Source organism: Nilaparvata lugens, chromosome 3 (genome assembly GCF_014356525.2).
Source record: "Nilaparvata lugens isolate BPH chromosome 3, ASM1435652v1, whole genome shotgun sequence".
NCBI classification, from domain to species: Eukaryota; Metazoa; Arthropoda; class Insecta; order Hemiptera; family Delphacidae; genus Nilaparvata; species Nilaparvata lugens.
The window spans coordinates 55,112,134-55,137,558 of record NC_052506.1 but is presented as its reverse complement, the minus strand read 5'-3'; the positions used below and the strand labels follow the sequence as shown (position 1 = coordinate 55,137,558).

Below are 25,425 nucleotides of genomic sequence, written 5' to 3'. Positions count from 1 at the left end.
TTATTTATTCAATTTTCGATCACGGAAGAAGACGCCATTTAAATGATACATTATGGTGGAGAATACACCACATCAATATTTTGATACCTTTCTTCAAATATTAATTGACCGAACGTAGTGAGGGGTCTATGTTTGCTCAATTTGCTTTTGTCTGTCTGTATGTAACGCGATTTCGGCCAAACGGATAGAATTCGATGAGATTTGGCAGGAGTATTCCTTTTTCCTACAGTTACCTTGAAAGGTGACCATTCCTGCACTGATTACAGAACGTAAAGAATCACTTTTCCGCTCTAGTGCGCAAAGTATTACTTTGCGTACTCTTAATACTTTGCGTATTATCTTGCAGCCATCCCAATCAGCTGTTGACATTGTTGGCGTGTATTTTGAATGCGAATTTGTTCTATCTATATTTTTTCTGATTTTCAAATAAACAAGAATGAGAACTCATTAAATTATACATTTTGAATATGATTAATTATTCATTAATCCAAATAATTTTTTTTTTCATTCATAAATTGATTGGTTGAAAATTATTTAGAAATTAAGATTTACTCAAAATTATTCAAATTTTCAAATTAATTGGATTAATTTAATTTTTAATGTGAATAAATTATCGATTATTAATTTTCAATTGGATTATCAAGTTTAATAGTTATTTGTATATCTAGAGTGAAAAGTGCTGTTTTTTGTCCCAGAGGGAAAAAGTTGAAGCCCGAGGCGAAGCCGAGGGCAAAAATTTTCCTGAGGGAGAAAAAACATTTTTCACTCGTGATATACACAACATTTTTCCTCCACCTACATTTTTTTAAAAAACTGCAAATAAAATAATTTTTAAAAACGTATGTGACCAAACAATGTGTTACAACATAATCTAAAAAGTAAACAGCTGGGCTGGCTTGTAATCACAGTTCTCCGCCGACTGCGCTATGCGCTACCTGTCAGCAAAAGTTGTAACAATAATGGCCGCCACAACTACAACTATGATTAAGTTCCCGTTTGAAATTTGATTAGTTAATAAGGAATATTCGTTGGCTGGTATTTTGAATAGCATGGAATATATAAAAAAAATATTTATAAATTTGTTTAGTATAGTGATATGAAGTTTGTAATAATTTTATCATACAAACATATATTTCATATGTTGATCAAATCTGGTTGAGGTATTGAATTTAGTTGGCTCAATGACTGTCTACTCTATATGCTTCCTTATCTGAGCTTAGACCTTCTAACCTATTACAATTTGTAAACTATAACAATTTGTAATAGGTTAGAGGGTCTAAGCTCAGATGAGGAAGCAATTTACAATATAAGTATTTAAAATAGAGATGCTTCCCATGTTATTCAAATGGAGTCACTTTTCCTCCCTAGGGAGTTTTTCTGTTTTTTACTACCGAGAGCGAAAAAGTGACACTTTAGTATTATGTTTCAGGGAGTAAAGTAAGTACTTTAGCAGTAGGTGTAGGAAAAATAAATTAAAGTTGTTATTAATAACAAAATTAAACAGACAAACATTTGATGGATTTCAGCCATCATTTTACCCATAATCAACCACTTCTCATATTCAATGGTAACTGTAGGAAAAATTCAATGTGAAATAAGTGCGCGAAGTTCCTCTGCTGCACTCAAGAAACCATTCCGCCCTCGCCTACGGCTCGTGCGTAAACGTTTCTTTCGGTGCAACAAACTGTCACTTTGCGCTATTTCAACTGCGCGTCGATGTATACACAAGGTTTTTTGAAATTTTGCATTTAAAGGATGATATGAAAATAAAATGAATTCCTCCATACTCAGATATCACTATATATAATCTACTTTGAAGATGGGATCAATCAGACTATAGAATTATTCATAATAAATCAGCTGACAAGTGGATTACACAGATGTCTGGCCGTGTCTATTTCTATAAGGTTCAATATTTTTTATGATGCGTGCCCATCAGCATCAATATTCTCACATTTGAAAAACAAATTCAATAGGTGAATGAAAAAAACAATAAAAATTATTGAATGAACTGAATAATGCTGAAGAAATTATAATTGACGGAGCAAAGTGAGGTCTAAGATTAAAGTCGACGGTTTGGCATTTCTCTTAATGTTTAAATGTTGCGCATTCACAGCGAAACGCGGTAATAGATTTTCATGAAATTTGACAGGTATGTTCCTTTTTTAATTGCGCGTCGACATATATTATATACAAGGTTTTTGGAAATTTTTCAAGGATAATATACAAGGAAAAATGAGCCTCTTTCATACGCCAATATTAGAGTAAAAATCAGACTATAGAATTATTCATCATAAATCAGCTGACAAGTGATTACACAGATGTGTGGAGAAGCCAGTCTATTGCTGTATTTCAATCAGGTACTTGTGGATGAGAATGCAGCGTGAGGTCTACTGTTCAGAACTACTAGTATTCTTGATTGAAAAAAAATATATTTCAAAATAATTAAAAAATATTTTTATCAGATGGAAAGATTATCACGAAACTGGATACATTTTCATATGGGATACAAATTCAAACGTGAACTGAGTTGAATAACATAAGTGAGTTTTTGATCTTGGAGAAAACAAATAACAGTTTTTAAGAGTAATTATGATTAAACTGAATCAACTAGAACAGGTGTCATTAGATACTTGTGGATGAGAAAACTGCGTGAGGTCTACTTTCACAGAACTACTAGTTATAATTAATATACATATTGCTGGTTACCCAAATCCGGTTAAATTTCAATGTACCACTTATACTACCGCTTATAATAGATTTGAAATTCGACTTCTTCATCAGTACTTCAACTGCTACCACAGAGTACTGGGTACTCTGGGTATCTGCACTGGGTAGAAGATTGATCTGATAAGAAGTTACATTTTGAGTCACACTTGATCTTGAGGCGGCTACAAGAAGAAAGCTTGTAAGACGAAAGTCCTCGCAGTTTTTCCATGTCGTGAAAAGGAATCGGTTCGCATTTCCCGATGTTGCGGAAAACGGATAACGAGTGTCAACATCAAACGTAACGCTTTTGCCGAAGGTTCACAGCCAGAGTGTATAGGGGTGTATCTACTCTATACTCTTCTATACACACTGTTCACAGCAGGCCAACAGTTGAAGCTGGTGATGGTGTATATTTGTTTTATTGTGTTGTTTGGAAAGCGCCCTGCCTTTTGACACTGTTGTTACGTTTATGGCAATGTTTGTTTCGGTTTCGAATCGCGCGCTCATTGTAGCTTACAACAAGCTTTTCGTTAGTGCCTCCATAAACTTCGGTATCCGGTCGACTGTGGTCCACATATTTTTCGGCTATAATCTGTGGTCTCTGCCCACTAACAACAAAGCTAATAATTTCTGGTTTCTACTGTTTTAAAAACAACAAGTTCCAGTTCTTTCAAGTCTCGACCAGGCCGTGCTCTCCTGTAGTCTAATCTGATTCATGTGCTGGATTTAAAAGCTGTCGTTAAACTTTTTCTACCTGACCTCAGTTTACATCTTGATTGTGGTGGAAATAATTTGTTTTAGCGAGTCTAGTTTGGTTTTTGGTACCATGAAAACAAATAGGTTGATCAAAAAATAAAAAATAAATTGCTAGCAAAATAATGATTATAGTGGGACTTTTCAAATTGGGAAGTAAGAAATCGATGTTGAGATGTTTTTCATTTACATCTGAAATGTTTTGTTCCAAAAATTGAAAAACTCATAATATGTAAATACGATTGGTAGTTACAATATTAATAATTTACTCGATGTATGATATGCTTATAGAAAGATGAATAAATACCGTATCAATGAGACAAATTTATCAAATCAAACACATATTGAAATTAAATGCATGTTAATATCTAGTCACTAAACTCATCAATCGAGAATTATTTTTATAGGTAGCCGGTTTAGTAAGTCTCATTTATGTATCTAAATATCTTCGCCATTACATAATTATATCCAGACCTTGCGAGACTTGTGTAATTTGGATGTTTGAATTCATTAGAATAGTTCTTAACACATTTTGAAACCTGACTGGAATAAGAATAATTAACGGAGTGCTATATCAACGTTTAGGGTGTGGAAAATATGCATACCGAAGATTTATTGCCCGAGACACGGATGAAAGATATAGATTATTCCTGATGAAAATGAATTCTAATTTGGCTCTATTTGGAATCTTGTCAAGTGAATTTAAATGAGATAAATTAAAATGTTGAAATCTCGAGTAGAAAATTTGATCAATCGAAATGCTTTGAATGAGAACTGATGAATATGTAAATAACGTAAAATTGGAGAAAATTTAGTAAAAGTAAAGGAGTGAATGAAGCAAATTGAAATTTCTTAATATTTATTGCATAGTAGAATAAAAGTAGAAACTTTAGTTTGAACCTGCGTCAAGTTTAATTCAGTCTTCTGCATCTACTGTATCGATCATTGAAGCGAAAAATAGATAGTATCTGCTAATCTAATTCATCAAGTACTATCAACTTGGATTTATCTACTCATTCTGACACACTGAACCTTTATGTTTGAATTGTCATCTGAAAAGTCTTGTTCTCAGACAGAGAGAACCATCGTCTTGAACCCTGCTGACTTTATTGCACATGAAATTTGTAAGAAGTAGAAATTGGGGTGAGTTTTTTTTCCAACTGTTGACAAGAAGGAAGGAAATAAGGAAAAGATAAAGAGAATTTCATTCAAGAAATTGGAAACAGAAGGCGGATTAAAGCGGAACAACGCAGCTTCTGGTTTTTTGCCCATTCTCGGAGGAAAGACAAAGTGTCCTTTCAAAATTAATGACCTGATACGGTTCAGTAGGATTTATTTAGTTGTTTGGAGGGCGAGACGATGGAAAAACTGGATTATCCGTTGTTCAATATTAGCAGATGGGATTTGGGAATCTCATTCCAGTTGTAATTCATTCCAGTTGTAATTGTAAGTTTCAAGAGCAGAACTTTATTTGGGATATAAAAATATATTGCTTTGTGACTCAAGTTGAGTGTAGTAAGGTTGTTCGTTGCAAAAAAACACCAATTATTCAAATTCTAAATTTAATTGTTCCAAATCTCTGAAACAATACATGTGCCTACTATAGATTATGCTAAACATATTATTATCCATTTTTATTTCTTGTTACAGTAATCATTACAGGGAATTCTACTTAAATAATAAATTTTGCAAGCTGAATAAATTTTCAATTTCTTGTATTGAATTATCTTTTTTCACCGTACATTATTTATTTGTTCGCAATATCAGTCGAAAATAGATCATTTTTAAATAGCCGCCATTTTACCCCTGAGTAATTTATTCTCTAATAATGAAATTTTACTACATTATTTTGCAGTAATTAAGCACTCCTGACTAATCTATAATTTTACCATTCTGTAGCCAGCGAGTATGTAATTACTGTACCTACATTGAACGTGCATTTAGTGCATGTAGTCTGTAGTGCAACTCATATTTTCTCCGCTAATCGGTTGGGAGTTTGTTAAACATGGTAGATGTTACTCTTGGTTTATTTTTCAATAATTAAATCAAAAAGGTATAAGGCATACGGTGTCTAGTTGGTTTTAAGGTTGTAAAACCCAGCCAGAAACCGTTTTTTCTTCTGAAATAGATCTAACTGACCCGAGTATCATAAAGACGTCGCAAATACAAAAAATCAGTGGGAGAACAAGTCAATTGGATGATAACAAGTCAATTTTTCACGGCATTCTTCATAACACGAGCCCATGGCTAGTTTTCTGGAACGATTCCAACTCTGAATTGGGTCAAGGTACAACGTTGAAATGGATCACCCAGGACGATAGGAGGAGGAGGAGGGGGAGGAAGAAGAGTAGAAAGTAGGGGTGGATAAGAAGGAGAAAAGGATGAAGAAGAAGAAGGTGGTTGAGGAGGTTGAGGTGGTGGAGGAGGGAGTAGATGATAGAGAGGAAGAAAAGAAGGATGTGGTGGTGATGAGCGGGTGGAGAAGGAGTAATCGAGGAAGAGAAGGATCAAGTAAAAGAGAAGGAGGAGGAGGAGTAGCAGAAATTAGAAGAGGAAGAGGAAGAAATGAATAAAGCAAAGGAGAAGAAGGAGAAAGAAAAGTAGTGGATTAGCAGAAGAAAAATAAGAACGATGTGGTGATGATAAGGAGATGGTGTCGGAGAAAGAGAAATTTCTTTGAGGAAAAACGTATGAAGAGTACGAGAGGAAAATGAAGAGTGAGAGAGAGACAGTGAATGAGTGTGAGAGAGTTAAGGACATCGAATTCACGTCGTTCAAGGCGAAGATTAATTGAATTGGGCCGACAATGGCACGCACACAGCGCAGCGCAGAAAACTTATCCAGAAGTACGGATGCTGATGCTACTCAGCTCTGCTATGGACAGCCATGAGTTTCGAATGAGAAGTTGGGAAGCCCTCAAGAAGCGTAAGAAAGTGCAAGAGAGAAAAACAACGTGATTCATCATGAAATTGGGGCGCGTTCATGAAATATGGACGCGAGTCGAATGTCTTCTGACAAGAAGCGATAAAGGACCTACGCATCATCATTTTTCTCCCAACACAGAATAAATAACTTGGATTTTATGACATCTGAGAATAACAAAAAAACAACACTGATTAATTTAGTGGTACAGATTTTCACTTTCAAGCATGTCTTAATATTTCATAAATTGAAGTGAAGGTCCTGAAATAAACTATAGGCTATTAATGTAACACTTTTATTGGAAAATCTTTAGAAACTACACCTTCTCTAACTGTTCCAAAGTGTGAATTTAATTAATTCGAGTATAACAATTGAATTCAATTATTCAAATTATTTTCCGATATATCTGTCAAAAAAGTCAAGTATTACAGTGCAGAGTCAATAATATAACACTGTACTCTTTCTATTTTATTGTTTGATTAGCAATATTAGATTCTATACCTTGAAGTGTTGAGTGCCTGTTTCCAGATTACAAATACAGGTAAAAGGTCTATTTTAATATAATTCAGGACTTATATTAATAATAACATTAATAATTAATAATTAATTAATAATTACATTGCTACTAGAATATTGCTTTACAAGGCATTCTATAGATCCATTACAATGCAAGTGATTACAATAGATTGAGTGCATAATATGATCTTATGCCTCATATGATCTCTCACATAGTCAATGTACGTAGTTGTTTGTAAATGAGTATTGGACGCTTTCAACTATCACAAAATTCATGTATCTATAATTCTATTGAAGTCTAGATAGTTTATAATTCTTTTCTTATTGAAGTTCAATAATTATATATTGCATTACTGCGATATTGTTACATTAGTATCCAACTTACAGGTAAACAAACAACAAGAAAAGTAGAAGGTATTAGATGGCAGTTGGGAGCATGAAAAGAGAAATGAGCTGGTTTCGATAATGGCAAGATAGTTGAGGAAGACATTCAGTAGATAAGGAAGAAGAAATGAAGTGACTGGAGCACTCATGATGAGGAGTTGTGGCGGGAGGAAGGGCTGCGTCTGATGAGAAAACTCCCGTGGAAAAGGTGTGCTGGAATTTATGGAGTGAGGGGAAGAAGATATCAGATGTTGGACACCTAACGATGGGAGAAAACCAACCATTTGGCAGCAGACTGAGAGGCGGCTATGTGGTTGCTTAGAGGAGGCTATGTGCTGGTTGCTTAGAGCAGGCCCTTCTCTTCACGTTCAAACCCAATGGGAGGTCTCATGAGATTGAAACTGATATCATTACTGCTAAGTATCCTCACGTCTTCTAGTTTAAGTCTGGATATTCATTAAACGACCATAATTTAATCTCCAACAATGTTTACTGAAACACATGAGGATGTGGACGTACAAGATTATTAATAATATGATTAATTCCTACCTCGGAAACTGGTAATTTGTTTGAACGAGTGATCATAATCATTCAATGCTCAGCAATGTTCAACGGAGTACTTACAAGTGAAAAGACAGGATTATTAATAATGTGATCACTTCCATGCTATATGAAACTGGTAATTTGTTCACATCCCCTGACAATACAGACAAGATCTAATGCTGTGTTGTAATGAGTTAGTAGACTGGTTTTGTATCAGATGAACAAGTGGTTTGAAAGCTTGTTTAACATGTAGTAGAGATTTTATCTCAAATTTCAATATTAATAACCCTGCATCATTTATTCTTGATAAATTGATGTCTTTATTATATTGAATATTCTAGATTTTTTGTTGAGGATTGGTAAGTGGATTAATGAAGACCATTTTTTGAAAAAACTTTTCTTCCATAAGCAAAACAACTCTAGTTGTAATATTTTGTTTCTTATCTTTATGTTCAAGTATTGAGTCTTTAACTACGATTGACTTGTTCGAGCAGAGCTATGTGTTTCCAAAACCATTGTGAAATACACAATTGTTTGTTAGCCTGTATTCTGTTCCTGTATTGTTGCTTTCATTTATTGAGAATAAATATATCTATGAAATCAGCTAGGTTATTCATATCATTCATTATGTTTATTGAGTGATATGTTATTTAATATGTTACTCAGCTACAGATTCAGTAGAAATACTTCTTTATTGAAAGTTCTGTATTGTTTTGTATCTGCTTATCCTCTGATGACTGGCTACTTTCATATTAGAGGAGCAATTTTCAGAGAAATTAATTGTATTTTTCATGAAATTGAAATGATTTTGATTTTGAATAATTCAAATAGTGTGATTTCAAGTTATTGTGGGATGTCAGCAATGGATTATTGCATTGTTTGTTGATGACTTATAGATAACAGGAGGTATCAAGTAGGAGGAGGTTGAATGAAGAAGAATCAAGTTGATGGAAAATTGAGCAAATTGAAAGAGAAAGGAGGAAACGTGGTTGATGAAGATGGAAAAGATTATAAAGTGGTGAAATAATTAATACAAGTTTTGGGCAAATGCCTGTTGTTTTTTACATGGATTGTATTTGCTTATGAATAAATAAATGAAGATTGATGAAGGAGTGGCTCTGTTATTGGAAATTGAATGAAAATACAAGGAAAACGCGAGGTGGAGGAAATTAGAAGGTAGAAAAGATTATGGAATGGTTAACATAATTCTCACATTTGCATTATTCAGAAACTCTGGAGTCCTTATCTTGGAGATGTTATGTATTTTTATCAATAGAATTGAGCTATTGAGGTGAAATACCTTGTTTCTCATCCTTTAGAAACCTTGACCAGGTCTTTGCTTATCATAATTCTCAAATAAATACTCGTTGAAAATTCCTATGTGACAGACTTTGGCGATTTGCTTCACTCAAAACCTGTTCTTTGACAAGTGCTGGATGCTGAATAAACATATTTTCATGTTCTGTTTTGAGGTTGCTCTGTCGAATTTGAATGATGCAATCTTATGGCATTCGTTTGAAGCTTTTATGACTTGGCTGTGTTCCATTGGTTTGAAAGATTTGCTCTACCGAAATATATTATTTTCATTATAACATATATTTCTTTGTGAGTTGGTGTGTTCTTGTTGGGCACCTAGCCCCATCAATGTACGTTACAGTCATGCTATATGAACCATAAACTGCTAACAAAAACCTTTGAGACACCAAACTGCGAACCACTTTTTGACTTCAATTATTGTGTTTAGTCTCACACCGTTTGGCAGTTGAAGGAGTAAAGCCACAATTTATGAAACTAGAAACCGGTGCGATGACATAAACCTTCAAATTGCTTTGATTTAAATAACAAGTTTGTAAAATTATGGTTTCTGTGCCTTCAGTAATGTTTTGCTTTCATCTAATCGATTTGTTTCAGCATGTGGAGGTGTAAAGGTTATAATTATCTGTTTAGAAGAGGTCATTTGCAAGTCAAATACTTTAGTCTAGTTGTCAATATATGTAAATTATGGGGGTTCAATATCTGATAATATGGTCTATAATGAATGTCTGTGGTTTTTTAATTGATGAAAATAAGTAGAAATATGTTGTATCATATGTAGTTTATTAATCGTTGAGTAGCCTATTACTGCTTTGTTACATAATACGTTACAGAATAGGTTCAATTTATCTAAAGATCTCAAATTTGTATTGAATAGGTAATTGAACAATAATGATTGAATAAAATAAATTTTCAAACAATACAATTTTGTAAAGTAAAATTCATTATGAAAAAGAGATAAAATAAAATTTATATCTACATATTTTCATATCTACAAAATTTCAACTATATATAAATATGATGAAATTTTATAATTAAATATTGAACTATTTATTAATTGGAATACCCAATGGAAAATTAAAAAAAAATCGAAGAAACCTTTTATTTAATTCACATATTTTTCAGTGAAGGCTGAGTATTGCTTGTTGGATATCTCTCTCCCAAATGCATAACTACTGTATGCCTACCTATAGTTGACAGTTGATATTTGCACATACGTCTATAAAATTCAACCATGGTTGAATTAGGTTATTTAACTGAGCAAATTCCAGAATTACCTAATCGACAATACGATTATTGTTATATGGCATAAAATATACCGCTGATAAATTTAAAGGTAGTACTTTCGACTATTCTACTATAATATATTATAGTAACACTTGAATTTTGATTGAAATAAGTTCAATTCTTGTGATTATTTTTCTTTGATTATATAAATAATATATTCGATTGATTTCACTTGACAAAAAAAGTGGGCTCGTCCGGGATTTGAACCCGGGACCTCTCGCACCCTAAGCGAGAATCATACCCCTAGACCAACGAGCCATGTTAGTCCGAGTTCTCAGATGAACTACATGAAAGTAGTGAAAGTTGTTCACTGCGACCATTACCATTTTATTCCTACATTTTCATCTAAACATGACAGGATGAGTAGTATCATTGATAGGATACAGTAGTTTTCTCTGGTAGTATCATAGAGAGAAGATACTACTGTACTAAGGTATCTAAGGTACTGAGGTATCAGTTGTCTCTGGTATGCTTTCGCTCTAGCTGTAGAATCCATTGACCTTCTCACGTACATGCAATTTGTATACGATTCCTTTCTTTATCTGGGAAGGTTACGACGATGGTGGGATATGGTCGCATATGGGGTGGGATGTACTCCCCCCCCCGAAATGGAACCTGAATTTTTTGTGGCTGGGGCAGCCACAAAAATTTGCACCTAATACCATATTTTCGTTATATTGTACTATTATGTAAGTCGATAAATATAAAGGGATAAGATAATAGCATTGTAATAGCAATGAAAATAACAATGAGCTATTTTCTTATATAAACAGAGACGAGTGGTCTGGTAGGGACTGGATAGCAGGGGATAGAGAAACTATAGATAGCACTTCAAAGTTAGATCCCTTTTTACCATCTATTATTATAAAGAAATAGAGCAATATAAGATATATTGATTATAGATTATTCAGTTTCATGCATATCTTTAAACAAAGCTCGAGCAGCTTCTTCTAAAGAGTACCCACGAAAATTTCACAGTTATGATGAACGGGCGTAGTTTCTACCGTTGTCAGGAGGGACACATCATCCCTCAAATATTTGAAAAGAAAGTTTTATCCCCCCCCCCCTGAAAAACAATGCAAGTTTCAATACTCAAGTAAATTTGAAAAAAATTGTGTATCAAGTTAAAACTAAGCCTATAAAGTTGCTTGGAATAGTGCTTTATTGGAGCCAAAATTTGAGCATTCTAGCTTGTTATCAGAATAATAATGAGTAGGCCTTCTTCAAAATCACTACTTTTTATAAACAATTGAATGACAAGTAAAATTCGACTCCATTCCATTCTATTCTTAATATTTCATCAAAAACCAATAGGTCTATTGCATACCCTCCACAACCCCCGGTCAGCGGCGTAACTAGTCTGACTGCGCCTCAATCTAGTATTCCTTTGCGCCCCTATTCGTAGACTCATACCATAGCCTCCTCTGATACATTATTAGAGGAGGCTATGCTCATACACTCCCCACCCAAAAAAAACCTCTCATACGAAACTAATGACATTTATTTGCACTTCCACACTCCTTGGATACTGTTTCGCAACACACGGCATTTAGTCCAGTCAACGAAGGGTTATAGAGGGAAAAGTTTGGAAGACAATTTTTGACCTCGACTGTTGCAGCAGCTTTAGTGTTGGAGTGTGAAATCTGTTTTGCAACAATAGACCAATTGACAAAGGAATTTGGAGAGGGAATGTTTTGAAAACAATTATTATGGACTTGCAGATTTGTTGGGACCAGTAGGGGGTGACCATATCAAAAGTTTCCATCACTACCCCTTGTGAAGGGATGAGGGTGGTTCAAAAGTTGAATTTTTCAATGTTTTTCCTACACGCTCATATCTTGAAAAAAATGCGTTCAACTGACATGACTAACTATTCAAAAAATAAGCTTGTTACATTTTCTACAATTTTTGTTCAGTATGGAGTTTTGTGATTTTCCCAACAATTTTTGAGATATAGGCTCTTGAGAATGTGAAATTGTTAAATAACAGCTTTTCATCCAATTTTTTGCTCTTTCAGGGCATATCACTCACCAACAATCATCATCAATCATCTATCATCTGTGCCTAGTAGAAAGTTGTGTATTTTTTGGCTTCAAAATTTTCTGAAATAACTTAATTTATTCAAAGTGCGGTAATATTGAGTGCAATATTTGACTACAATTTGGTATTTTAATCATTCTAAATTCAAAATGTCTAGCTCATATATGTTTTTGGACAGAAATTGAACTTTAAATTTTTTCAGTAAGAGCATAACCTATTTTTTTGACATTATTTTTATTATTCATCAAAATTTGGGAACAGAATAGTTTTGGGCTATGCCTGTTGTTCTGTCCCGATCATATTCATATGATTTGTAATTCTATCAACAAATGAATAAATAAATACACAATGCATCGTGAAAATGAATGCTTATCGTATATTTGTAGAGCATCGATTTCTCTTCAATTTGATGTTTTCATTCACTATTTCATATCTTCCTTTCATTGTTATAGCAGATTCAATGTAGTGGGTGAAATTTTCAAATCTGTAACAATTGATCATTTGACAATGAAATTTGAGGGAAATGTCTGGTACAAAATTTTTGAATTTGAATGTCAATGAGAACTAGTTGGGAGGTAAACAAAGCAAAAATGCACATCTCTAGCCCGTCTGTTAAAGCTGTGGAACTGCTAAATTGAGACTTGTTGCAGAGTTGAAAATTTAACCTCCACACAATGAATTTGCTATAACAATGAAAGGGGAACATGAAATAGTGAAATAATACATCAAATTGAAGAGAATTCAATGTTCCATAAATCTACGATAAGCATTCATTTTTACGATGCATTGATGGAGATTCCGCCCTGAAAGAGCAAAAAATTGAATGAAAAGCTGTTATTTTAACAATTTCACACTTTCAAGAGCGTATATCTCGAAAACTGTTGGGAAAATCACAAAAGTCTACTAAACAAAAATTGTAGAGATTTATCAAGCTTCATTTTTGAATATTAGTTATGTCATTTCAACGTATTTTTCTCAAGATATAAACGTGTGAGCAAAAATTGAAAAATCCAACTATTTAAAACCACCATCACCCCCTTAGCACAGGGGGTAGGGATGGGGAGTTTTGATATGTTTACCTCCTCACTACCTTAAACAGAACTGCGGGGTCAAACATTTTCTCCCAATCTTTTCCCTCTATTACCTTTTTTGAGCATTCATTGCAGATCCTTATTCCTTAAACCAAAATACGGTACTATAATGAATAAAATATTATCTATTCATTAATGATGATTACTATAATGAGCACTATCTAATCATTAGTCTACGATAGCCTATAAAAGATATTTATTTTTCAAACTAATCAAACTTGTGAGATTTTAATTCCAATATTTTATGAAGAAAAAATATTGAGGAGAATGAAAAATCTAATCCTAGTCTGATTATTATACAGAGTGGGTGAAAAGTCAGAGAACGGCATAATATGTCATACACAAAGGTTATTTGACGGTGGTTGTGATTGGGGATCCCTTTCAAATTGAAAATACTACTTCACCATGACTTCAAAAATCTGGTCCGCCATTTTGGATCCGCCATATTAAATGCAACTTTATTTTTTTAAATAGGAAGGTTGTAATGCAATACATGATTTCGATACGAAATTTCAAGAAAAAATGAATGGTGAAAACCGCACATCGATATCTCAAACCGTTCAGAAGATATTTACATTATTAATCAATACCACTTATGTCTATCTCATTTCTGATATGCATGATATTGATTAATAATGTGAATATCTTCTGAACGGTTTGAGATATCGATATGCGGTTTTTGCCATTCATTTTTTCTTGAAATTTCTTATCGAAATCATGTATCGCATGACAACCTTCCTATTTAGAAAATAAAGTTTCATTCAATATGGCAGATCCAAGATGGTGGACCATATTTTTAAAGTCATAGTAAAGTAGTATTTTCAATTTGAGTAGGATCCCTGATCACACCCACCATCAAATTACCTTTGTGTATGAGATATGAAGTCTTTCTCGGACTTTTTTCTCTCCTTTCTGCTTTGAATAGTATTGATTAATAATGTTAATATCTTCTGAACGGTTTGAGATATCGATATGCGGTTTTCGCCATTCTTTTTTTCTTGAAATTTTGTATCGAAATCATGTATCGCATGACTACCTTACTATTTAAAAAAAATAAAGTTGCATTCAATATGGCGGATCCAAGATGGCGGACCAGATTTTTGAAGTCATAGTGAAGTAGTATTTTCAATTTGAGTAGGATCCCCAATCACACCCACCGTCAAATAACCTTTGTGTATGAGATATTAAGCCGTTCTCGAACTTTTCACCCAATCTGTATAGGCTAAGGAGGATGGAGGAACATTGATAGGTAAACCTAGTACCTTTTTCTTCCTACAAATTGATGCCACTCCTGCATTTTGTATCAGTATATCTTGTTACAGGGTTTTTGCAATTCTTGAAATATATTTCCAAAGATTGATACAAACTAATAAGTGTTCAAATTATAAAAAATAAAAAACGCTATTCTGTAGTAATGTACGTGAAATTTACACACATACTCTTATTACCGGTACTGTAATCACTGAAAGAAAGAAGTCTAACATGTTTCTTCAATATTATTATATATCACAGAATACTTTGTGTGCTCTGCCAAAATATATCTTAAGCCAGATTGCTAGATAAAACAAATAACTTTGGACTCTTGACCAGAAACCAGAGGCTGCTGGAGTTCAGCCCTGAGCTTTTTGGCACATTGCATTGCGTCACTTGCGCGTGGGCGTGTGTGTGCGTACGTGCATAAAGCAGTCTGGCGTGGCAGTCATGGCCACCTCGTGTGGTTTGTCACGCTTTGCTGTCATTATTGCTGACTCACAATTGTGATTATGACCATAACGACCGTAGTAGCCCAACATAACATGGACTTAGCTCAGAGCATGGCTTTGACATAATGCGCATTTCACGACCGGATTTCGTGATTCTTTATTATTTATTTGGGGTTTACACTGGGTTTGGCTGTTATTGTTAGTCGAAACTACGGGATGGAGAGTAACAGTTTTATGATGTGTGTAATGCATGATTTCTTAAATTCTGTCACCGAAATTTCGTCTTCTCGGAATTCATGTTATTCAGTATTTCCAGTAGATTTACTAGTTTAGTAGAGTAATTTTATTATACTGTAAACATCTCTTCACCTGGGATGTACTAATATAAAATACATAAGGATATTATTAATCCACCGAAGTCTTTTATCCCCTATTTTAGTCGAATGTGCAGTCAACTTACAATCCTGAATCAAGATTACATTTGTTTAAACATGATAAATAGTATTTTCAAATGGAATACACTAATTATCTATCTAGTATTGATAACATTTCTATTAAAGTATTTTCAAAAGTTCACAAATCAGGGCACTAAGAAACTAGGAAGCCTTTATTTGACTATACAGTCTGACACTACACTATAGTCGACTATACACTCTGTACTACATACAGAGTGGGTGAAAAGTCCGAGAACGGCTTAATATCTCATATATAAAGGTGATTTGACGGTGGGTGTGATTGGGGATCCTACTAAAAATGAAAATACCACTTTACTATGACTTCAAAAATCTGGTCTGCCATCTTGAATCCGCCACATTGAATGCAACTTTGTTTTTTTTTAAATAGGAAGGTGGTCATGCGATACATGATTTCGGTACGGAATTTCAAGGCAAAACGAATGGCGAAACCGCACATCCTTATCTCCAACAGTATGGAAGATATTCACATTATAAATCAGTACCATCAAATCAGAAATTAAATAGGTAAGTGGTATTGATTAATAATGTGAATATCTTCGAAACGGTTTGAGATATCGACATGCGGTTTTCGTTGTTCATATTGTCTTGCAATTCCGTATTGAAATCATGTATCGCATGACCACCTTCCTATTTAAAAAAAAGTTGCTTTCAAAATGGCGGACCAGATTTTTGTAGTCATAGTAAAGTAGTACTTTTAATTTGAGTAGGATCCTCAACCACACCAACTTTCAAATAACATTTTTTTATGAGATACAAAGCCGTTCTAATACTTTTATCTTCCTTTTCTGTTTTGAATAGTATTGATTAATGATGTGAATATCTTCGAAACGGTTTCGTGATTCCGTATCGAAATCATGTATCGCATGACCACCTTCCAATTCAAAAAAACAGTTGTATTTAATATGGATGATCCATGATGGCGGACAGATTTTCGAAGTCATAGTAAAGTAGTATTTTCAATTGTAGTAGGATCCCCAATCACACCCACCGTGAACATTTCACCCACCCTGTACATTTCCAGTACTCTGAAACTCTGAAAAGTAGCATGTGAGTAGAATTTGAATGAAAGTCAAGTAGTCAACTTTAGTGTTGACTGACTTGAGATTCTTGCAGAATATCGATTTCTACTCCGAGTTTGCAACCTTGCAATGTCGTCAATATTACCCACCCATATAGACAGTAAGACTTAGCATTTTAAAATACTAATTTCACATTCAGTCACTTGACTCACCGATATTATTTCCAACTTGGTTTATGTCCAATGAACCAAGTCCTGCTAAGCCCCCCGCGGATCCTAGCCAGTCACAGGTCTAGTCCTCTCGGCGCCTGCTCATTGATTTTGGCATTCTATTGCTTCCAGTCTTTCTCTTCTCTCCTTTCTGACCTATTTTCCTTCCTCTTTTACACATCATTTCTCCGTTTCCAATCTCCAATTGAAGTTTCTTGTAACGTTTCTGTGATGTCGTCTCTTTCCTTGCAGAAAACTATTGCTAGCAGGGGAAGGGTCGTTTTTGCAATTGGAGTAACACTATCAATCTCATTGATTGGTGTGATGTGTTAATAGTTCTCATTTAATAGTTTCTTCCTTAATAAACTAGGCTTTGTCGAAGTTATCCTTTCTTAGGGACTAAGAGTCTATTTGACACATACCTATACTTTTCTTACCTTTTACTTCTCGGTTTCACTTATTTTGTTATTATTATAATTTATGATAATTTTGTGAAGTGAACAACTATTACTTTTCGTTTTCACTTATTTTGTTACTATTATAATTTATGATAATTCTGTTTATGATAATCCTATTTCGGACTATGTTTAATCTTATCTAAATTTGGGAGAGGAATAGCACAAGGTTACCTTTTTTCTCTCCCTATCAGTTTCGATGATCTACTTATTGTATGAATCAATGAAGAATTCGAGGTTTTGGCTTATATTTCGTCTCATTAATGTCATAAATTACTTCCCGTCTTCGAACTTCGCTATAAATTTCAATCACACTTTCTATAGAATTGTATTTTTTGGTTGTGTCAAAAGGGCTATCAAGGGAAGTATTTCTTCCTGGTGCCCTCATATTGTAATGTAAATAAATGAATATTCAATGTGTGTCTTCTAGGCTATCATTGATTTCTCATATTCTTGAAAAAGAACTTCAGTAGTTGATGAAAATACTTAGTAGTATCAAAATAACACTACAACTTATTCATTGAAATAACATTTCTATTGAGACTAGCAGGCCTCTGTGTTCCACCTTACGGAAATAAATGAGTTCCGTTCAGAAGGTATAGCTACTGATTCAACTGAAATGATGATTATGATGATGGTGATGATGATGATGAACACATGAACTTGTATGAGGAAGGCCTCTGTAATGTTTTCGGAATTGATCCTGCTCTTCATGTTTTAGCACGATCTCAAAAGCACAATTTTTTTCATTTAGAATTTCCATTCCCAATTTGCTTTCTCCTCTGATTTTCCTACTAGTTCTACAGCACGACACAAATGTCAAAAACAAAAAGCAAAACTGGTTGATGCTTCTGAACATGTAAAACGCATAGGCTACGTCATATTTACTCTGAAATGAATGATCAACCTTTGAAGAAACAAGCAACAAGTCTAGTGATGATGAGTTGTGTGTGTCCACTGGAAAATATTCATTATTCTTCTGTGATATGCAGTCCGACTCCAGATGCTTCCCTCTTAATTATTCAGAGAGAGAGGAATTTCGCTGGAACATGGATGCTGGACACACAGTAGGCGCATGCCTGGTAATTCTATGCCTTTCTCTCCGGTTCCCCTGTATATTTCTCCTCTCCTCTTCCTCCTTTCCCTGCCCCTCTCCATCCTCCTCTCATCTCCCTTCTCTATACTTGCCCCGTTTCACCCATTATTTTGTCCCTGCTCAGCATCCCTTGTCCGCCTTTACTCATTATCTTCCGGTGGTCAAACGTGGGGTGGAGACTCGGGAATCAAATGGAACATACTAAAGGGGATTACGCACTCTCCCTGTCCCTTCCCCCTCACAATGGCCAACTTTGGACATGCAAGAAAGAAATAAGGCCCCTAAAATAACAATTCGCTCACATCAGATGTCAAAAGTGGTTAATGGTGTTTTTCCGGCTCTCATGGTCGAGGAGGAAGCAACTTTTCACACAGTTTTCCAATTAGTTGTAACAATTGGGGAATACTTTTCGTGGTGTGCTGCCTGTTTATTTTATGTTGTTAGTATTTTCATTGGTCGTATGTACTATTGTTATTGCCTTCTGTTGGGATGCACTTACCACCTTACGCAACATAATAGAGATTCGAGCTATCCTAGAGATAGGAAGAGTATGTGAGACTAATAATTGGTTTGAATTTGTGTTTTATAACCTTCAATCCTTTTATGAATGGATTCATCATAATGTATTAAAAATTATGAGCTCATGAATAATGTTTCAATTATTTATCTGTTCGGTAAATTTCCTTATTTTTCCCTTCCCTATGATCTCAATATTTTTTTGTATAATTTTTCATGAATATTTCACAATAATAGTCTCGTTAGTTCTAGTGTTTACCTTATCAAAACTATTAAAAATCATATAGCAATGACTGGGAGAGAGCAACAGGTTTAGCCCAAAATTGCTCTTCTTCCAAATTTTATTAGCAGTAACATTACCAAAAGATATAGGCTACATTTCACTTCGAAGAGTTTTCAAGTCCAATTTTCTGTCCAAAAACTAGGAAATAGAAAATACTCTTGTTGATTATTATTATTGTTATTAATGTTATTTGGTGTAATAGTTCCCAGCATTTGAACTTTTAGAATACCCTTCTTCCCTTCTTGTTTATTATGGAATAATCAAGCTTTTGTTTCAATAGCTCCGATATCGAGTCGCCAAACCTATTAAATTTTCTATTATGCCTTCATCATTCTCAAATTAATATTACCCTACATCACTTCCATTCATTATGGTGTCATCAAGATATTTTCGTTTCAAGTTTATTATCAGATTGTGTTGTTTTTTTTTTTTGTAGGATAAAGAGCATTTGAGTCTAAAATAATCCTTTCATGTAGAAATGCGTTCTCGATATTCTTCTTCAAAGGAAGCGATTGAATGTAACTAGTTCAGCTGCTTTCACAAAGTTCAAAGATTGGAAAAGCTTGATCGGGTTGGTTAGTCCTCATTCAGCGATTGGTATTAATACTCAATTAGAATGAAGGCACTGAACCCTTGTGAATTTTAACAGATACGCTTTTTCACCTCTAATGGAAAATCGAAAATGTTGAAAGCTTTTTCTAAAATCATCGCAACTCGACTAATGGGATTAATGCGCTGTCATCCATGTAAAAAGTGTTCAATTTTTCAAATTTTCAAGGGAACAAGGCAAATCCACTACTGAATCTTGTTAGCCAGGTTTAAGGTAAAAATAGCCACGCCCATATCTTCTAATTGAAAGTAACATTGTTTCCAGTGAAGCAAGAACAGGTATTCTGTGTCATGAATCAGCAGATTTTCATCCCATAACTTGGGATTATCCGCTTCTTCACTGCTGAGTTATAAGTGAGAGGAAGAAATGCCTTTTATTTCTTTACGTGCTTAGTGCTTAGAGCTCTCACTGGAAAGTAATTTGCTCCATGGAAGTTTCTCATGGTTTGTATAGAATTTTGGAAACTACTTCCGCTTCTCTAGAGTAGGTGGTCATTCTTCTTCATTCATAATTTGTTATATGGAACTACTTTTACTATTCATAATAATCGTAATATCATACAACCCTAATAGGTTTAGTAAAAGGTTTACTATTTTATGATCATACTTCAAGTTTACTATTCTGTTTTGAAAGCTTTCAAAAACTCAATCTTGTTTTATATTGTGCACAGAATGCGGACATTTATTTTTAATACTATATTAGTTACTAGCAGGTAACCCGTGCTTCGCAAGGGTCTTTCTTAAAACTTGACGTAATGAAATCTAGAAGAATTCAAAATAGGCCTATAAGAATCCTCGGTTGATTAAGAATTTATATGCTGCATTTCAAGTAAATCAGAAAAAATTTGGGTGTGACGGAAACCTGTTTTTATCATTCGAAAAGGATCCCCAATCATACCTATCTTCTAATTTCCCTTTTAAGAGAAATCTTCTGCTGCTTCCATACAAACTGGAAGCATGACAAATAATTGAAAACTTGACAAACAGAAAACTTGATGTAATCAAATCTTGAAGAATTTAAAATTGGTTTATAACCACCCTCGGTTAAGCAAGAATCTATGTGCAAAATTTCAATTTAATCAGTCCAGTAGTTCTGACCTGATAATGCGTCAAACATAATTTCCCTATACTTTACACCTGTATAGGCTATGTTTATAATCCAGATCTTTCCTTCATTATAGTATAGAAGATGATACATGGATGGATGATCATTGTTATTTTACTAAAAGATAGAATAAGTTGAATAGTTTCCCTTTCAGAGGGAGTTTTGACAACCCACAAAACTCATTTTTTATTTGAAGATATAACGAAAAGGTGCATGTATTACCTTATTTTTTTGCTCAGCTTGCCAAAATACACCTCATTCCAATATTAAAATTTTCGACTGACTGTACAGTGAGTCAGTCATTCTATCAGGGCTCGAATAATTTTGAAATTTTAATTAAATAAAAATGGAAGAATATAATTTCTTTATGTAAATAACAACACCTTCATTCAATGACATATTAACTGCATGCGTTTTCATATTGCCGATACAGCATTGATGAAACTGTAGACGTTTATTTAGCACTTTGTCTCAAAAATTGTTCTAGCTGAAAAATTAATAATCCATGCCACGTGTAGGCCTAAACATTGCATCAGGAAAACAAAGTTTCATAACTATGTTTTTTCAGGTAGAAAGCAATATAGAAACAGATGTTCCTTTTTTAATTTTGACCATATGATTTGGTGATTTTTTAATGAAATCGAATGTACCATTAATGTAATTTAAACATTAATTCTGAAAAATCTAGAAGGAAAATTAAAATTTGGGCTTCCAGGTGCACGAGATTGATATTTGTAGAATCTATGTGCAAAATTTGGAGATCTAAATCATTCCCGTTTTTCCGGTATGCAATCCACAAGTTGACATGTTTTGATGCGAACAAACGAACACACGAACAAACACAACCCTACTCTCTCATATTATATAGAGAAGAAGAAGAAGATGTACCACTCTCCTCTGATACCATGACATTCAATTCAATAGAAGTTAATAGGTCATTAGCAGTTATTAATGAGACCTTATATTTATATTCTACGAAGTTTGAGCTATCTCTCAATTTAATATTTCTAATCATTCTTAAATGAAAAATGGTTAGTTCTCGTATTTTCGATGACTGTCAAACTATGAAATTTGTGTTAGCATTCATCGATCTTTGAATCAGCAACTTAGAAAAATAACATTAAATTTAATCTATTTTAATATCATCCACAATCCTTAAAACTCCCTTTCTCTTTTTAAATGAAAATCCACAGTGATATCACAGTCTCACTATTTCATCGGTCCGAAGTATCATTTGACTTTCAACTGGAAAGGTTCAGTTCAGTTTATTTTATGTGTATTCACACTAAAGCTGTCGCGTGTTTCGTTTTCCAAGCAAATAAGAAATTATGTACGTGCATTTGTGTGTTTTATTTAAATGATTACGGTGTGAACAGCACTGCAGGCTTGTTATAAAATTTATGTAACTTTACCAACTTCCAGCAAAGCTTTAAATTTCATGCTCAGAGAACGTGGGAGAAAAATAGGGGTTGTATTCTGGCAGCGTACAAAAGAAAGTCCATAAAAATCTTTTGGATTTTCGCCAGAGCTCCCTGTAAAATTTGCCGTGATGTACAAATGCTAATGCTTTGACAAACTGAGATGCAAGAGAAGAATATTCTGCTCAATGGTCAAAGTACCCGAAATAAATTAGTTGCTGCACCATTCACTTTTATGAAGGCTGACTCAAACTTTGTTTGAAAAGTACGAAGTACGGTAGGAGTTGGTACGAATTTTATTATTGTATCCGAGTTCAAGAATCCTAGATATCAATTTCCGACTATTCATTCTATAATAGAAATGTTGTTTAGATAATAATATTGTATAATGTTCATATCTATGTATTCATTTATTTTTATTTCATAATACACAAATCAAATACTTGATCAGAAAAGGACCAACAGGTTTAGCGCAAAACTGTTCTCTTTCCTAATTTTGATAGAAGTATGTCCAAAAAGTAGGTTATGTTGCTTCACTTTGAATCAAATTTCGAGTCCAGTAATATACAAACCAAAATTTAGAATTCAATTAGATTGAAATCCGAAAAGAATGAAAATATTACACCAAACTGTAATTCAAAACTGAAAAACATAATCTATTAACTTTCTGTAAAAACTCGAATATAACACTGTAATCACGAATAATTTTGAACTATCTTAAATTCATCATCATCATGATTCCACCATGGACTCACCATATTGATTCGTAATTATGGTAATTATGTAGCCTAATATTTTTTATGTTGTTTATATACGTTGTGTACTGTATCCCTAGAAAATATGTATAGGAAAAGGGAATACTCTATGAATACTTATTTAAAATCTTGAAGCTCTAGTCCTAATATCTCCAGAGGGGAATTAACTAATATTAGCACAGTATCATTGACCAGGGGCAAAGTCACGGTGTCGGGAATATACCGTCCTTCAATATTGATAACGATGGCTGGGATTTGGAACCCAAGCCTCGAGAATCCTATCGACTATGATAAATTAATTTACTGTTTTCAGCTTTATCATTGGTTACTATTGACTGCTATTGGATTACTTATGAACAACAGTATCACTGCTCTCTCAGTGGTTGCCTTGTAATTGATTGAATTTTCTGAATCTGGTTATGATTCGCTTACTTCTGAAAGTTAGTATAAATCGTATAATAATTTCAAATTTTTGTAGTCGGAATAAAAACCAACCAGCTATCATTACGTTGAGTTTTTGATTTATTATATTGTCCAACTTTGAAACAAGTAACTATGTAGTCAATGATTTACAGTATTGTTAGCAAGTATCCTCATTGTTATGTCTGAATTAGCAATGCAAATCTTCACAGACTAGACACCATCGATAGCATAATGTAGCATACGCGTATTTATACAATATAGAATAGTCGTGTCCCACATACTTTATTTAGCATACTTGTGAGCTGTATACATTTAAACTTGTGAATATATCCATGTATTAATATTTTTCGTTGAAATTATGCATGTGTCGAAGTAATGTGTTACACTATTCATTTTTGTCATCCAACCGTGTATAATTTTCAATTATGGTTGACTATATCTGAAATTTCAGATTCTTATTGTGGAACAGATTATTGTGATTCACTTGTGAATTCTTACTGTGATTGGTTATAAAATTGACAAATGTTTAAAAGTTACATCAATAGTTTTATAAAAAGTTCATCGAAATTTTCGTGGAATAAACCCTCCATTAACTAACATTGAATTATCTACTAATTAATTAATGATATTGTTTATTGAACTTGATGTCTAACATACTGTATGTTATTGAATTTGGAATTGATTGATGCCCGGTTTCTAGGACACTTATTAAATCTATTGGACTATTAAACCTAAAAATTCAATGATTCATTAGAACAAGAACTCTGTCTAAAAGTATTTTTACTAATCTAAATTTATTTTGAATGAAAAAGACTAAGAAATTGTCAAAAAACCACTGATTTTATTCTAAATTTATTCTTCTAGGTGAGTCAAAGGATACTTTGGATTTGATATTGAATGCTGCTTGTTGGTAAGTGAATCACGAAATCATTATCTCAAGAAATAATTTTTTTTCTTGATTTAGTTAGTACCTTGATTTCAGTCTAATGGATAGTTTTTCAAAAATAAATTTTTCAGTTTTTGGGATGACAGCCATAATTGAAATTCGTTTTTAGGTGAGCATTGGTTGCTCAAGGGAGAAATCCCTTCCATGAAAGATTCTTAGGGTCGGTTTCCGAGCTCGGGATTTAGCCAAGTTCTAGAAAATTTATTAGCTGGAGTCAGAAAATTGGCTTCCCGAAACTGGGTGTAGTCGTAGTCCACGTTTAAATTAAATCTCAAAAACTATAAAATTGAACACAAAATGAAATACTGTAAAGAGAAAATAGTGTAAAGTTATAGCAATTCTGAATTATTTAGGAATTTTTCATTTCGTCAAGGAAAAACGTTTCCAATAATTATAGAAATGAGAAAATAAAGATTATCATAAAAAATACGACCATGTCTCATTTGGAAAGCCAATTTTCTGACTCCAGTTGTTTGAAGCCTAGAACTTAGCTAAATCCCGAGCTCGGAAACCGGCCCTTCTCTTTGAAATATTCTCAGATTGAACCTTAGCAGAGCACAACTTTTTTGCATAGTAATCAAGCACTAGAATCGTATTGTTTGGTTGCCAAGCTAGATAATGAAGTTGTAACAGCTAAGTTTCTATCTGAGAATCGATTCAGTTCATGAATATGAATAATAAATACAACACGATAGGATAATAGGATTATCGACGTTAAATTTCATAGAGTAGATAACCTCTGTTAACCGAATTATCAAAAGCCGAATATCATTTATCATAGGGACTCAACACAGGTACATAATACTATAGTATATTCAAATTAGTTCAAAAGGAATTCTATTCAATAATTTAT

The 25,425-nt window shown here is 33.6% G+C and overlaps 1 protein-coding gene and 1 non-coding gene across 2 annotated transcripts in view; one reads left to right on the top strand and one right to left on the bottom strand.

Annotated features, from left to right (window-relative positions):
* Positions 1-25,425, top strand: part of LOC111049748 (mitoguardin) — a 244,274-nt gene that overhangs the window by 66,369 nt on the left and 152,480 nt on the right. The window lies entirely within an intron of this gene.
* Trnap-agg lies at positions 10,615-10,686 on the bottom strand. Its single transcript has one exon. It is a non-coding gene; the product is annotated as a tRNA-Pro (tRNA).